This window comes from Cervus elaphus, chromosome 17 (assembly GCF_910594005.1).
Source record: "Cervus elaphus chromosome 17, mCerEla1.1, whole genome shotgun sequence".
In the NCBI taxonomy this organism is placed as follows: Eukaryota; Metazoa; Chordata; class Mammalia; order Artiodactyla; family Cervidae; genus Cervus; species Cervus elaphus.
In genome coordinates, this window is record NC_057831.1 from 2,798,804 (window position 1) to 2,815,038 (window position 16,235).

Sequence of the window (16,235 nt, forward strand, 5' to 3'; positions counted from 1 at the left end):
TTCAATTAGGCAGGTGGCCAAAATATTGGAGCTTCAGCATCAGTCCTTCCAATGAATATTCAGGACTGATTTCCTTTAGGATGGACTGGTTGGATTTCCTTGCTGTCCAAGGGACTCTCAAGAGTCTTCTCCAACACCACAGTTCAAAAGCATCAATTTTTCTGTACTTAGCTTTCTTTATGGTCTAACTCTCACATCCATACATGACTACAGGAAAAGCCATAGCTTTGACTATATGAACCTTTGTCGGTAAAGTAATGTTTCTGTTTTTCAATATGCTGTCTAGGGTTGTCATAGCGTTTCTTCCAAAGAGCAAGCATCTTTTAGTTTCATGGCTGCAGTCACCATCTGCAGTGATTTTGGAGCCCAAGAAAATAAAGTCTGTCATTGTTTCCATTGTTTCCCCATCTACTTGCCTTGAAGTGATGGGTCTAGATGCCATGATCTTAGTTTTCTGAATGTTGAGCTTTAAATCAACTTTTTCACTCTCCTCTTTCACCTTCATCAAGAGGCTCTTTAGTTCTTCTTTGCTTTCTGATGAGTGGTGTTATGTGCATATCTGAGGTTATTGATATTTTTCCCTGCAATATTGATTTCAGCTTACACTTCATCCAGCCCAGCATTTCTTATGATGTACTCTGCATATAAGTTAAATAAGTAGGGTGACAATATACAGCCTTTATATACTCCTTTCCCAGTTTTGAACCAGTTCATTGTTCCATGTCCAGTTCTAACTATTGCTTCCTGACCTGCATACTGGTTTCTCAGGAGGCAGGTGAGATGGTCTGTTTTTCCCATCTCCTTAAGAATTTTTCACAGTTTGTTGTGATCCACCCAGTCAGGGTTTGCACTTTGTTTGGTGGTTGAATCAAAACTATTTGTTGTTTTAATTTGGATAGTAATATCTTCAACAAGAAGTATAAACCCCACAGGGGGGACTGGGCAAGAAAACATAGAATAGTAGTGTTATAAAATTGGCTTAAATTAGGATGGTGACAATGGGAATGGAAAATAATGGATGACAAATCTGGTCTTGAAATGATAAAGTCTGTGGAAATATCTCCAAGGATGCAGATGCCCCTGGCACCTCGTATGTAAATATTTTAGTGCAGGCAAAATTTTCAAGAAAGAGAGTCCATGGCTCTTGTCAGAAATCTCAAAGAAGTCTCAGATATGACAATTTTTAGAAGGCTAGCTTACTTACCCTAGTTCTCCCCTGTGGGACTACTTGGAAATACTTATCCATGGCTTTCATTTGTCTTTGATGCTTTGTCTGAATCATTCTGTAGAGTAAGACACTCAACCCAAATTAGCTACATTTTAAAAAAAGGATTCTCAACAAATGCAGTCCCAGGCTGTGTCATTTATATTCATTCATTTCCATTCAGAAGGGAGTAATTTTTCTCTTTCTCAGTGAGCCTAGCTTTTGAATCTAAGGATAAGCATTCATATTCAGTGGATTAAATATACCCCCTCACCCTTTTAAACCAGCCTCCCTCTGACTAATAGAGATTTGTAAATTTTGTTCCAAGCCTCTAACAGAAGTTGCTTCTTAAAGGGTATATGCAAACACTGTTCACTGGTATACGCAGGTTATTTTTCTAACACCTAGATAGTGGATTCAAAGAGCAGGCTTACACACAAAGAAGTGAAGTGCTTCAGATTTCACTCTCGTCGATTTTCAGGAATTGTTTCTTTTCCACTAAGTGGATTTAAGTTACTAGGGCTTTCTTACCTTGTTTCCTAGGTGTGGATATTAACCATGAAGCCTGTTTTCTCACTCATGGAAGACATATTTTATAAATGTGAGTATTGATTTGTTCTTGTAGAGTGTGCCAGACAGACAATTTCTCCTGCAAGACCCAAGCATGAATTCCCTTCTGCTTCTAGGAGCTGGGTGCTGACACACCTTGCCTTTGCAGATAACTGTTCCAGCCCTGCTCCACTTGAAGTGGAGCAGATCACAGGCAAAGTGCCCTGCCCACATGGAGTCCTTGTCCCTCCTTCTACCGCTCTCTGGGCACCCAGGACCTGGGAACCCCTGGTCAAACAGACTCAAGCTCGAATTCTTAGTAGACAGTTGGGTAATTATTATAATTATTCCATAAGTTTCTGCAACTTTGATAGAAGAGGTATGAAAGTGTCCAGCAGCAAAACCAGTTGAGTCGTGGTTTAGGGTCCAGGCAACAAAAAGGCAATTAGTTGTTAGAAGAAACTTATTTATTATACTGAGACCAGTGAGGAATTTCTCTTAAGGTCCTCTTAAAAGCAACATTGTATACCAGAAGAAACAATCATTATAACAACTTCCTTACAATTCCTTTAACAAGGAGCTCCCTAAGATTATTTCTTGCAGTGCTCCTCAATGAAAGTCATGGGCACAGTGCAAAAGCAGGGTAAATAATAAGGGCAGTTTCACAAAAGCTTTTTATCTGGTGCAGGCACACAACTCTTGACTGGCCTGCAGTTAATTTAATAAAAAAGATTACCTAGAGTAACAAATGAAATGCATATGCTTCAGAAATATTCCACAAATTATATATATATATATTTTCTCTCAAAGTGCTGGACCTCAGTTTCAATGAGGAGACGGTAGTGCAAATTATATTTTTAAGAATAATCTTTGAAAGGATGGCCTATTTTAAATGTTCTTAAAATGAAGCCAAATGAACTGTGTAAGTACAACTTTATAAAAAGTAGGAGCAAATGTAAGTGTGCAGAAACCTTAAAAGAAGTGAAATAAAGGATTTGTTTCTATTTGAGTATTAAATATAAAAAAGGTCAGATTTGAAGACAAACTTTTATCTCTATTAGATAATTAGAGTTTTATGTCTATTAGAGAATTAGCTATAAAAATGTTTACATTGCCAACAAAGTAGTTCTCTCTCTAAATGTCTATGTGAGTTTTAACTATAAAAAGTTATATTTGTAAACAAATTTGTTAATCTTTACCTCAAAATGTCTTTAAATTCTTAAAAACTGGAAGAATTAAGCTCACTTGACTTCTGTCTCATCATTTTTTTCCCTAGGACTGTTTGCAAAGTCTCCACATCTACTCTTGGACTTCTTCCATTCGTTACACAAGCTCAGGTAGAGTGACCTTTTAAAAACACAGAGTCTCAGGAAACCCCACATTCCATAGTCTGGCCTGCACTGGCAACTGAAAAATGAATTTTCCTGGAAAGGATCAAACTATCTAATCTCTACCTGTAAAATGAAGAGCGTAAGAACCATAGCAACTAGAATTCATCATACTCATTTAATACTATCCAGAAAAAGTGGAAACAGTGACAGATTTTGTCTTCTTGAGCTCCAATATCACTGCGGATGGTGACTGCCACCATGAGATTAAAAGAAGTTTACTTACTCTTGGAAGGAAAGCTAAGACAAATGTTGACAGTGTATTAAAGAGCAGAGATATCACTTTGTAGACAAAGGTCTGGATAATCAAAGCTATGATTTTTCCAGTAGTTATGTACATATCTGAGAGTTGGACCATAAAGAAGGATGAATGCTGAAGAACTGATTCTTTCAAATAGTGGTGCTAGAAAAGACTTTTGAGAGTCCCTTGGACTGCAAGGAGATCAAACCAGTCAATTATAAAGGAAATCAATCCTAAATATTCATTGAAAGGACTGATGCTGAAGTTGAAGCTGAAGTTCCAATACTTTGGCCACCTGATGCAAAGAACTGACTCATTGGAAAAGACCCTGATGCTGGAAAAGATTGAGATCAGGAGATGGGGATGACAGAGGATGAGATGGTTGGATGGCATCACCGACTTGATGAACATGAGTTTGAGCAAGCCTCAGGAGATGGTGAAGGACAGGGAAGCCTGGCGTGCTATAGTCCATGTGGCCACAAAGAGTTGGACACAACTGAGTGACTGAACTGAACTGAAGAAACTGGAACTTAAATGTTCTGACAAGAAAAAAGAAGAAAGTTGAATAAGGGAGGTGATGGACGTGTAAGTTAATTTTATGGGGGATCTTTTCACAATGTGTACATATATCAAATCATCACATTGTACCATTTAAATATCTTAAATTTTGTCAACTATACCTCAGTAAAACTGGGAGGGGGGAGGGGACCCAAAGTGCTGATATCAAGATATTATATTAAAAATACTGCTAAGAACAGGGAAAACTTCTATAGAAAGATGGGCAAAACATTTAAACTTTACAAAAAAGGAAATTTAATTATTACTAAATAAATGAGGTATTCAGTGTCATTAGTAGTCAGGAAAATGTGAGTGGAAAGTACAATAGAATATCATTACACATCCATAAGATTGACTAATACGGGAATGGTGTGAGTTGTATACACTGCTGGCAGGACTGTAAATGGGTGCAGCCACTTTGGAAAATTATTTGAGATTAGATAATAAAGTTGAAAAGCTGCATATTTGACCATCTTACAATTTTAGACTTCAGATAGAATGCTTGTGCATGTGGAGCAGAATACATTAGGTGTAAAAAGTGTCTGTAGCATCATTGCCTTTTAATTATCCAAACTAGAAGCAAACTGAATGTCCAGTTACAATGAATAATCTTAATATATTCATAGATCAGGACATTTTCTAGCAACAAAACTAAATAAAGTCTGTCTCCATTCCGAGTCTTCCACAGGTAATACTGAATAAATGAAACTACTGCAGACAAGAAATCATACCTTTCGTATGGTTTCATCCATATGAATTTCAAAAAAACACAAAGTTAAACTACATTTTTAGGGCTGTACATATATTTGGGAAAACTATAAAACCAGGGCAATTGTTCTCTGAAACGGGCAGGAAAGCAGCAGGCTCTGGAGAGGCACACAGTGACAGGTGCAGAGTCCTTGGAGGCAGCACATTTCCTCATTCCGAGTGTCGTCATTATAGTTATTCCTGATGCCTCTCAATTACAATTTCTATTGTGCAGTTATGCTATATGTGTGTTCTATTTCACAATTTTGAAAAGACTTTCAAAAGACTGCTTAAGAAGAAATACCTCACACAAATGTCATCAAATTGAGCATAATAAGAATTTGGGATTAGGAATTGATAAGGAGAGAGCCTGTACTTGAGTTACAGCTGAAATTGTATACATATGCATAATCGTTAGCAATACTGTCTTAAAAATATTCTCTTCAGTTCCAAAAAAGTTATGTCTTTTTTTTTTTTCTTGAGTTTTATTCAGCCTATTTTCTTTTATTATTATCTATGGAGAATTCCGTGGACAGAGGAGCCTGGTGGGCTGCTGTCCATGGGGTCGCACAGAGTCGGACACGACGGACGTGACTTAGCATAGCATAGCAAAACTGAATAATCTTAAATAATACAGCAAACATGTTTCAGCGTATTAAAGATATTTCAGAGACTTTCTGGTCTTGAAAATTAAATACAAAATAGTGTTTTATTTCTCATAGTATTGAATAAAGGCCCTTACGATCTGTTCCTCTTGAGACTCATTTCCTACCTCTTGTGAAAGTGCCCTCTGCTCCCCTATCACATAGCCAAACTCTTGCACATCTGTTCATGCACAGGGTGTTCTTCCATCTCTTTTCTACCTGAAGCACTAGTCCGTGTTCATCCTTCAAGAAGCATATGCATTGCTTTCCCTAGGAAGTCTCACTTGAACTCTGTTATCTTCATTTTTGTTTTTTACTTTTTATCTTGTAATGGAGCATAAGTGATTAACAATGTGTTAGTTTTGGGTGTACAACAAACTGATTCAGTTATACAATACATGTATTTATTCTTTTTCAAATTCCTTTCTCAGTTACAGAGTACTGAGCAGAGTCCCGGTGATATACAGGAGGCTCTCATTGGTTGTCTATTTTATACATAGTATCAGTTGTGTATAGGGGCTTCCCAGGAGGTGCTAGAGGTAAAGAAACAGTCCTCCCTGGGTCAGGAAGATGTCCTGGAAGAGGGCGTGCAACCCACTCCAGTATTCTTGCCCGGAGAATCCCATCAGCAGAGAACCCTGGCAGGCTATAGTCCATAGGGTCATAAGGAGTCAGTCATGGATGAAGCAACTTAGCATGCATGCACTCACCAATTGTATATATATGTTAGTCCCAACCTCCCAATTCATCCCACCCATCTTTTCCTCCTTGGTATTCACCCTTATATTTGTTCTGTACACATGTGTGTGTTTCTGGTTTGAAAATAAAATTGTCTATACCATTTTTCTGGATTCCACATATATGCATTGATATATTGGGCTGGTCAAAAAGTTCATTCAGATTTTTCCATAAGATGTTATGGAAAACTCAAATCAACCTTTTGGTCCACCCAGCACGATGTTTGTTTCTTTGTCTCTGACTTACTTCACTCTGTGCGACAGTCTATAGACCCATCCACATGTCGGCAAACAGCACAGTTTTGTTCCTTTTTATGTGGAGTAATATTCCATTGCATGTCTTTATCCATTCCTCTGCTGGGATATTTAGGTCACTTCCATGTCCTGGCTATTGTAAATACTGCTGCAACGAACATTTGGGTGCATGGATCTTTTGGAATTATGATTTTCTCTGGGTGTATGATCAGGAGTGAGATTGCTAAATCATCTGGTAGTTCTAACTTTACTTTTTAAAGGAACTTCCATGTTAATTTCCATAGCTATTGTGTTGATTTCTATTCCCAACAGTGTAATAGTGTTCTGTTTTCTCCATACCCTCTCCAGCATTTACTGTTTGTAGGCATTTAATGATGGTCATTCTGACTGGTGTGAGATGATACCTCATTGTCGTTTTGACTTGCATTTCTCTAACAGTGATGTTTCATGTGTTTCACGTGTTTGTTTCATGTGTTTGTTGGGCATCTGTGTATCTTCTTTGGAGAAATGTCTTTTTAGGAATTCTGCCCATTTTTTATTGGATTATTTGTTTTTGATATTGAGATGCATGAGCCGTTTGCATATTTTGGAGATTAATCTTTTGTCAGCTGCTTCATTTGCAAATACTTTCTCCCATTCTGAGAGTTGCCTTTTTGTCTTACTTAAGGTTTCCTTTGCTGTGCAAAAGCTTTTAAGTTTAATTAGATCCTACCTGTTTAGTTTTGTTTTTATTTTCATTACTCAAGAATGTGGGTCAAAAAAAAAAAAAAAAAGAATGTGGGTCAAAAAAGATTTTGCTGCCATTTATGTCAAAAAGTGTTCTTATGTTTTCATCTAAGAGTTTTACAGTGTCTTGCCTTGCATTTAGTTCTTTAATCAATTTTGAATTTATTTTTTGTGTATGGTGTTAAGGAACATTCTAATTTCATTCTTTTACATGTAGCTGTCCAATTTTCCCAGCACCATTCATTAAAGAGACTGTCTTTTCTCCGTTGTATTATACGCTCCTGCCTCCTTTATCATAGGTTAAATGCCCACAGGTGCATGCGTTTGTCTCTAGGCTTTCTGTGCTGTTCCATTTCTGTTTTGTGCTAGTATCATGCTGTCTTCATGGCTGCAGGTTTGTAGTATAATCTGAGATTATATATGATATATATATATATGTATATATATATATATCATATCATTATATATGAGCCTGATTCCTCTGGTTCCATTTTTCTTCCTCACTATTGCCTTGGCTATTCAGAGTCTTTTGTGTCTCCATACATATTGTAAATTTTTTGTTGTTCTAGTTAAGGATTGCATTGAATCTGCATATTGCTTTGGATAGTATAGTTGTTTCTACAATATTGACTCTTCCAGTTAAAGAACTTGGTGTATTTCTCCATTTGTTTGTGTTGTCTTTGATCTTTTTTTCATCAGTATCTTATAGTTTTCTGAGTAGAGGTCTTTTGCCTCCTTAGGTAGTTTTACTCTTAGGTATTTATTCTTTTTGTTGCAGTGGTAAATGGGATTGTTTCCTTAATTTCTCTTTCTGAACTTTCATTGTTAGTGTATAAGAATGCAAGATATTTCTGTGTATTCATTTTCTATCTTGCAACTTTACTAAATTCATTGATTAGCTCTAGGAGTTTTCTTGTGGTGTCTTTAGGATTTTCTGTGTGTAGTATCAGGGCATCTAAAGAGTGACTATTTAATACTATTTAATAGTAGAGGTTTTACTATTCTTTTCCAATTTGGATTCCTTTTATTCCTTTATCTTCTCACATTGCCATGACTAAGACTTCAAAAATGATGTTGAGTAATAGTGGCAAGATTGGATACCCTTGTCTTGTTCCTAATCTTAGAGAAAATGCGTTCAGTTTTTCACCACTGAGAATGATGTTTGCTGTATGGTGTGTATATGGCCTTTATTATGTTGATGTAGGGTTCCTCTATGCCCATTTTCTGAAGAGTTTCTTTTTTCATAAATGGGTGTTGAATTTTGTCAAAAGCTATTTCTGCATCTACTGAGATGATCACATGGTTTTTATCCTTCAATTTGTTAATATGGCATATCACATTGATTGATTTCTGTATATTGAAGAATCCTTGAATCCCTAGGATAGATTTCATTTGATCATGATATATGGTCTTTTTTAACATGCTGTTGGATTCAATTTGCTAGTATTTTGTTGAGGATTTTGGTATCCATGGTCATCAATGATACTGGCATGTAATTTTCTGGTTTTGTGATGTCTTTGTCTGGTTTGGGTGTCAGTGTGATAGTGGCCTCATAGAATAAAAGTTTGGGATTGTTCCTTCTGCAATTTTTTTGGAGGAGTGTGATAGAATAGGTGTTATCTCTTTGGAGAAGGAAATGGCAAACCACTCCAGTATTCTTGCCTAGAGAATCCTGTGGACAGAGGAGCCTGGTGGGCTTCTGTCCATGGGGTCACATAGAGTCAGACATGACTGAAGCGACTTAGCATGCATGCATGTATTAGAGAAGGAAATGGCAACCCACTCCAGTATTCTTGCCTGGAGAATCAGACAGAGGAGCCTGGTGGGCTGCCGTCTATGTGGTCGCACAGAGTCGGACACGATTGAAGTGACTTAGCAGCAGCAGCAGCAGCAGCAGCTTCTCTAAATGTTTGGAAGAATTTGCCTGTGGAACCACCTGGTCTTGGATTTTTGTTTGTTGGAAGATTTTTAATCACAGTTTTAATTTTATTGCTTGTGACTGATCTGTTCATATTTTTTATTTCTTCTTGGTTCAGTCTTGGAAGGTTGTGCTTCTCTAAGAATTTGTCCATTTCTTCCAGGTTCTCCATTTTATTGCCACATAGTTGTTTGTAGTAGTCTGTTATGATTGTGTTTCTGAGGCATCAATTGTAACTTCTTCTTCATTTCTAATTTTATTGATTTGAGTATTCTCCTACCCCGTTTTTTTTCTTGATGAGTCTGGCTAAATGTTTATTTATTTTGCTCATCTTTTTAAAGAACTAGCTTTTTAGTTTCACTGATCTTTGCTATTGTTTTCTTCATTTATATTTCACTTACTTTTGCTGTGATCTTTAGATGTCTTCTGCTAGTTGTGGAGTTTTCTTTTCTTGTTGTTCTTTCTCTAGTTTCTTTAGGTGTAAGTTTAGGTTGTTTATTTGATATTTATCTAGTTTCTTGAAGTAGGATTGTATTGTCATAATCTTCCCTCTTAGAATTGTTTTTGCTGTATTCCATAGGTTTTGGGTCATCATGTTTTCATTATCATTTGTTTCTAGATATTTTTAAATTTACTCTTTGATTTCTTCAATGATCTCTTGGTTATTTAGCAGCGTATTCTTAAGCTCCCATGTTTGTGTTTTTTACAATTTTTCCACCGTCATTGAATTCTAATCTCATAGCATTGTGGTCAGAAAAGATGCTTGATACGATTTCAATTTTCTTAACTTTACTGAGGCTTGGCTTGTGACCCAAGATGTGCTCTATCCTGGAGATATTCCATGTGCACTTGAGAAGAAGGTGTATTTTGCTAATTTTGGATGGAATTTCCTATAAATATCAATTAATTCTATCTGGTTTAATGTTTATTATGATTCATGTTTCCTTATTAATTTTCTCTCTGGGTTATCTGTTAATTGCTGTAAATGAGGTGTTCAAGTTCCCACTCTTACTGTGTTAATGAAAGCTTCCTTTTTTATGGCTGTTAGCATTTGCATGATGCATTGAGGTGTTCCTATGTTAGGTACATAAATATTTACAATTTTATATTTTCTTCAATTGATGCCTTGATCATTATATAGTGTCCTTCCTTGGTTATTGCAATAGTCTTCAGAGTCTATTTTGTCTGAAATGAGTATTGCTACTCCAGCTTTCTTTTGATTTCCATTTTCATGGAATCTCTTTTTCCATCTGCTCACTTTTCAGTGTATATTCCTAGGTCTGAAGTGGATCTCTTGCAGACAGCATATATATATTAATTTTGTTTTCATATCCATTCATCCAGTCTGTGCCTTTTGGTTGGAGTATTTAATCTACTTGCATTTAAGTTAATTATTGATATGTGCATGTGTGTGTGTGCTTGTCCAGTCGCTTCAGCTGTGTCCAACTCTGCAACCCCACAGACCGGAGCCCACCAGGCTCCCCTGTCCATGGCATATTCCCAGCAAGAATGCTGGAATGGGTTGCCATGCCCTCCTCCAGGGAGGGGAACTTCTGGACCCAGGGGTTGAAACTGCATCTCTGTATCTCCTACATTTCAGGCAGATACTTTACCACTGAGCCACCGGGGAAGCCCCATTGATATGTATGTTACCATGACCATTTTGTTAATTATTTTAAGTTTGCTTTAGTAGATCTTTTTCTTCTCCTGTGTTTCCTGACTGTAGAAGTTCCTTTAGCATTTGTTGTAAAGCTGTTTTGGTGGTGCTAAATTTTCTTAGCTTTGCTTGTCTGTAACACTCTTGATTCCTTCATCAAATCTGAGTGAGGCTCTTGCTGGATAGGGCAATCTTGGTTTTAGGTTTTTCTATTTCATCACTTTAAATATATCCTGCCACTCCCTTCTATCCTGCACTTTCTGCTAAAAAATCAGCTGAAAATCTTATGGGGATTCCCTTGTATGTTACTTATTGTTTTTCCTTTGCTGCTATTTGTACTTTTTCTTTGTACTTAACTTTTGCTAGTTAGATTAATCTGTGTCTCAGCATGTTTCTCCTTGCGGGTTATCCTGTATGGTACTCTCTGCACTTCCTGGACTTGACTATTTCCCTTCCCATATTAAGGAAGTTTTCAACTATAGTATCTTCAAATATTTTCTCAAACCCTTCCTCTTTCTCCTCTTCTTCTGAGATATCTATAATTTGAATGTTTGTGTGTTTAATGTTGTTCCAGAGGTCTCTGAGTCTGTTCTCATTTCTTTTCACTCTCATTCTTTATTCCGCTCTATGGCTGTTATTTCTACCATTTTATCTTCCAGCTCACTTTTCTGTGTTTCTGCCTCAGTTATTCTGCTATTGATTCTTTCTAGTGTATTTTTCATTTCAGTTCTTGTGTTTTTCATCACTGTTTGTTTTCTCTTTAGTTCTTCTAGGTCCTTGGTAAACATTTGTTGTATCTATTTGATTCATGCCTCATTTTATTTCCAGTCATTACTCTGAATTCTGTTTCAGGTGGATTGTATATTTCCTCTTCACTGACTTGGTCTTGTGAGTTTTTATCATGCTTCTTAGGCTGCAACATATTTATCTGTCATCTCATAATTTCTAGTTTCCTGTGTTTGTGGCCTCCTTCCCCTGGCTGCAGGGCCATAATTCCTTCTGCTTCTGTTGTCTGCCCCCTGGTGGGTGAGGTTGACTCAGGGGGTCGTGAAGGCTTTCTGATGGGATGGACTGGTGCCTACACTCTGGTGGGTGGAGCTGTCTTTACCCCTCAATGGTTGGAGCTGCATCTGGTGCTGTTTTGGGGGTGTCTGTGGGCTTAATGTGACTCTGCACTGTTTTACTGACCCATGGGGCTGTGTCCTCTTGCTGGTGGTTTGGCATGAGGTGTCCGGCACCGAAGCTTGCAGGCAGAGGGTGTAGTCAAGTCTCAGGGTCAAGATGGATACCTCTGGGAGAGCAAACACCAATTAATATTCCCTGAGCCTCTGACTTCTCTAGCAATCCAGCACCCTGGACTCAGCATTTCCACATTGGAAGCCCAGGACAACCCCTGGCCAGGGTACCAAGAACCTGCAAGCCACATAGTGTGGCAAGAGGAAAAAGAAAGGACAAAAAATGAAAAGAAAACATGCAAAAGAAACCCAAGACAACTAACAATAACAAAAAACCCAGCAAACAACAACACACACAAAGAAACAAAAGCAAAACAAAAAAAAAAAAAAGAGGAAAACAGACAAACCAAGCCCAAGACAAATGATAAAAACAATCCAAACATAAACAATGAAAAAAACAGAAAACAAAAAAATTAAAGAAGTAAAAGAGAACAAACAACAGAACTAAAAAATGAAAAGAATCAAGACTAAATTAACCAAAGCAAAAACAAAAACAGAAAGCAAACTAAAAAAGCTAAGAAAACTTAAAACACAGAATAACAGTTTTAAAAGGCTGGTGCACTGGGAAGACCCAGAGGTATGGAATGGGGAGGGAGGTGGGAGGGGGGATCGGGATGGGGAACACATGTAAATCCATGGCTGATTCATGTCAATGTATGGCAAAAACCACTACAATATTGTAAAGTAATTAGCCTTCAACTAATAAAAGTAACTGAAAAAAAAAAATAAAAAAATAAAGAAACCCAAAGAACAAAAATTAGAAAAAAACAAAAAAGTACAGTAAAAACAGAAAAATAAAAAGAAATACATTACAAAAGCAATAAAACATAAAAACAATACCACCAACAAGGTAACAAAGTGAAATAAACACAAAAAGAATAACAGTAGTAATGATGTTTTCCCAGGACCTTCACTGTCAGTATCCTTGCTCCCTCAGCGAGCCACGCCCAATTCCCACCTTCCCAGGAGGCCCTCCAATGCCTCTGGGTAGATCCCTGCGGGCACTCTGACCAAGTCCCACATATACTTGCCCCCAAGTCCGTAGCTGCTAAACCTAGACCAGTCTCGGTTAGGGAGCTTTCGTTGTCTGTTCAGGTGCTCTGCGGACAGTGGGCTTGCCAAGCCGATGGTGGTGATTTAAACTGCAGCTTGCGCAGCTGCACAGAGACAGTCCCTTTCCTCTTCCTTAGTCGCGGTGCCCCAGAGGCTCAGCTTTGGTTTTGACCCCGCCTCTGCATGTGCACCGCCCTCAGCGGTTTGCTCCCCATCCAAGTGAGGGGGGCAAAAGTAGCCCGACTGAGGCACACTTACTCCCTCGGGCTGGCGAGGGGTGTGGCATCCCCAGCTGGGGTGTACCTGACGTCCCCTCTGGTGGGGACTGGAGGGCAGTTGTACCTGACTGGGGCATGCGTGCCCTGATGAGCCCCTTCCAGTGCCCGTGGAGGCAAGGGCTGGTGTGTGGGGCGGTGGCAGGCCCTCCTCTGTGCGCCCCTCTCCCTCGGCAGGCCACACTTCCTCCACGGGTTTTCCTGGCCATGGAGACCCTCACTCCCATCCCCTCTGTGCTATTTGCACAACAGACAGTGGTCCTCTCCCTGGATCTGCTCTCTCAACCCCACAATTTAGCACTCAGCCCCTGCCAGCACTGGTGGCTTCCTGTCTCAGGCAGGAGAGGTCAGGACTGATTCCTGAGGAGGCTTTGGCGTGGGTGGCATTCAGGACCCCAGAGGCTATGTGGGTGGAGGAGCCCTTGGCTTTGGCAGTGGGTAAGCCTGCTCCGGTGGGTGCTCCTCCCGGCGCTGGCAGTGGCTGGAGAAGGGGGTTGCAGTACTGGTCCTGGCCCTTCTGGTTCACTCAACAATGGCACCTTGCTCCTATACTGCCCTGGCCTTCAGAAAACTCCCCAGCTGTGGAACTCCTTACGCCCTTCCCTTCAGGATGCCTTTTCACAACCAACAGCCGTCCTCTCCCTGGGTCTGCTCTCCAAACCCTAGCCCAGCACGCAGCCCAGTTCTGCACCGGGAGACACACAGTACAGTCTGGGGTGACAGGGCTGCCGCGTGGACCGTGGGCCAGTTCTCACTCTGCTCTGCTTTCCACACACTGGTTCCTGTGTTCTCCATCGCCCCCTGCAGGTGTTTCTGTCCCAGCTGGCTTCCCCAACACGGGTTTTTTTTTCCTGAGGGCAGGCACGTCTCCACCTTTGGGTTTTCTGTTTTGTCCTTGTCACAGTACTAAATCTTTCAGTCTGGAGAACAACTTTTTTTTTTTTTTTTTTAAATCACATCTGAAGAATAACTCTTGCAAGCAAATTCTTGCCCTGATTCTTTTAACTCTGCTGGTGAGTACGCCCTGACTAGAGCCTGGAGTTGATAATGTTGGCGTTTCCCCTCAGGCCATGGCCACACTGTTGAGTTTTCTGTAGTGACCTTGTTCTTCCCCCTCCCAGCTCTGGATGAACCAGAGATGGATGTGTGACCCCAGCTCTTCCTATTCTCTTGTCTCTCCCTCAACTTTAGAATCTGAATTAAACAATGTCAGTAATCCCAAGAGCATACACCTGGCAACGTGACTTTTACCATGTGGAAGTTATCTTTGCCAACTTTCCTGGAATCTACTTAGACTAATTTTCTATGAAACCAAAGGTAATGAATGCCAATTTTCTATTTTACAATGGAAAAATGTATCAGAACATAGGTTAAGTTGGGTTCATAAGTATTAATTTTCCTGTAAAGTAAAGGGGAATAAAGAAAGATCTCTTTGAACACGTGACCATGGAGAAGGATAAACTATTTCTGGCCAAAATACCCTAAGGATAAACTCTAAATTGAGAACTGTGGGTGGTTTTCTGGGAGCAAAGTATAACACATGGTGGGAAATTTTTGTATTTTTCTTTCTTTTTTTTTTGCAAAAGATGTAGCTAATCGTTGTGCCTTATATGAAGCTATGTTAAGTAGATTGAAATATGCTTTCATATCCTCTTATGTTTTCACCCTTTCATATCCTCCACATTGTACCTTATCACTTTTATCTTTCATACTCCTTTCATCAAGAATTTCATCACGAATGAATATTCCAAATGCATACCATCTAGGAGGGAAAGAAAATGGTGTCAGAGGTTGCCTTGTTGCTCTTTATATGCACACTATTCAACACAGTGTCTATTTAGAGAAATTATCAAGTAAGACATAAACAAAGCTTTAAAAAATTGCTGACTGTTCAGAAGAAGGCATATAAATATCTAGAAAGTTAAGAAAGAATTAGGTCATGTTTACAGTCCAGAAGCTGAATTGAACATCACATAACGGGGTAATACAGCTCCTTAACCATCTCTGCACAGCTCTTATTTCTTTCCTCTGACACAAGGTACACAAATGGGACTTTTTTTTGGTGGAACGACTGATGCTGAAGCTGAAATTCCAATACTTTTGCCACCTGATGCAAAGAACTGACTCACTGGAAAAGACACTGATGCTGGGAAAGATTGAAGGTGGGAGGAGAAGGGAACAATGGAGGATGAGATGGTAGGATGTCATCACTGACTCAATGAACATGAGTTTGAGTAGGCTCCAGGAGTTGCTGATAGACAGGGAGGTCTGGCGTGCTGCAGTCTCAAAGAGTGGGACACGACTGAGTGACTGAAGTGAACTGAACTGATGGGGCGAGGATACTCATTCTCTGGTTTTGATTTGAAACTTCTAATTTGACTGATTTGACACTCATTTTTTAAAATCTTATTTTCTGAACTTTCTATTCCATCTGGTCTTGCAGTTTTCTGCCCATACCTTCTCCTCTGCATGGGGAGTTGGCTCTCCCAATTAGTTTGCTCTGCTTAAGAAAGCATCACAGGAAAGCTCCCCAAAAGTTAACACCCTCAGTTTTTTTTCACAATTAAGTTTTATTACTTGCATTTGCTTCTTTTTCCAGCACCTACAGTTCCCTCCTTTCGTCCTTCACACAGTCAGCTTACTGAAACTAGTATTGCATGTGCATTATTAGGAAACACTGACACTAATAACTGGTTGATAATCATAAACAATGTCAAACAGTTAAATTCCCCTAAACTGCATATAGTTTTAAAAAAACATTATATGAGCTTTTATTTTCCTTAGAAGAAAAACCTATGTATTCACCTGATATCAAACCCCTTTTGAAAGGAGCACAGTTTCTACTTAGGTCATGTACCATCTTTGGGTTCATTTGATATTGATATAAATAGAAGCTTGCAACCATTCTTCACCATTCTGGATAAACTTAGTTGGAAGAATAACAACAAATACTGTTCATCTAAAATAAAAATAGATGAGGCCTATTGGACACTCACATATGCCAGGCTCTCTTTTAAAAATCAAAACCTGCAATATTCTATTTAATTC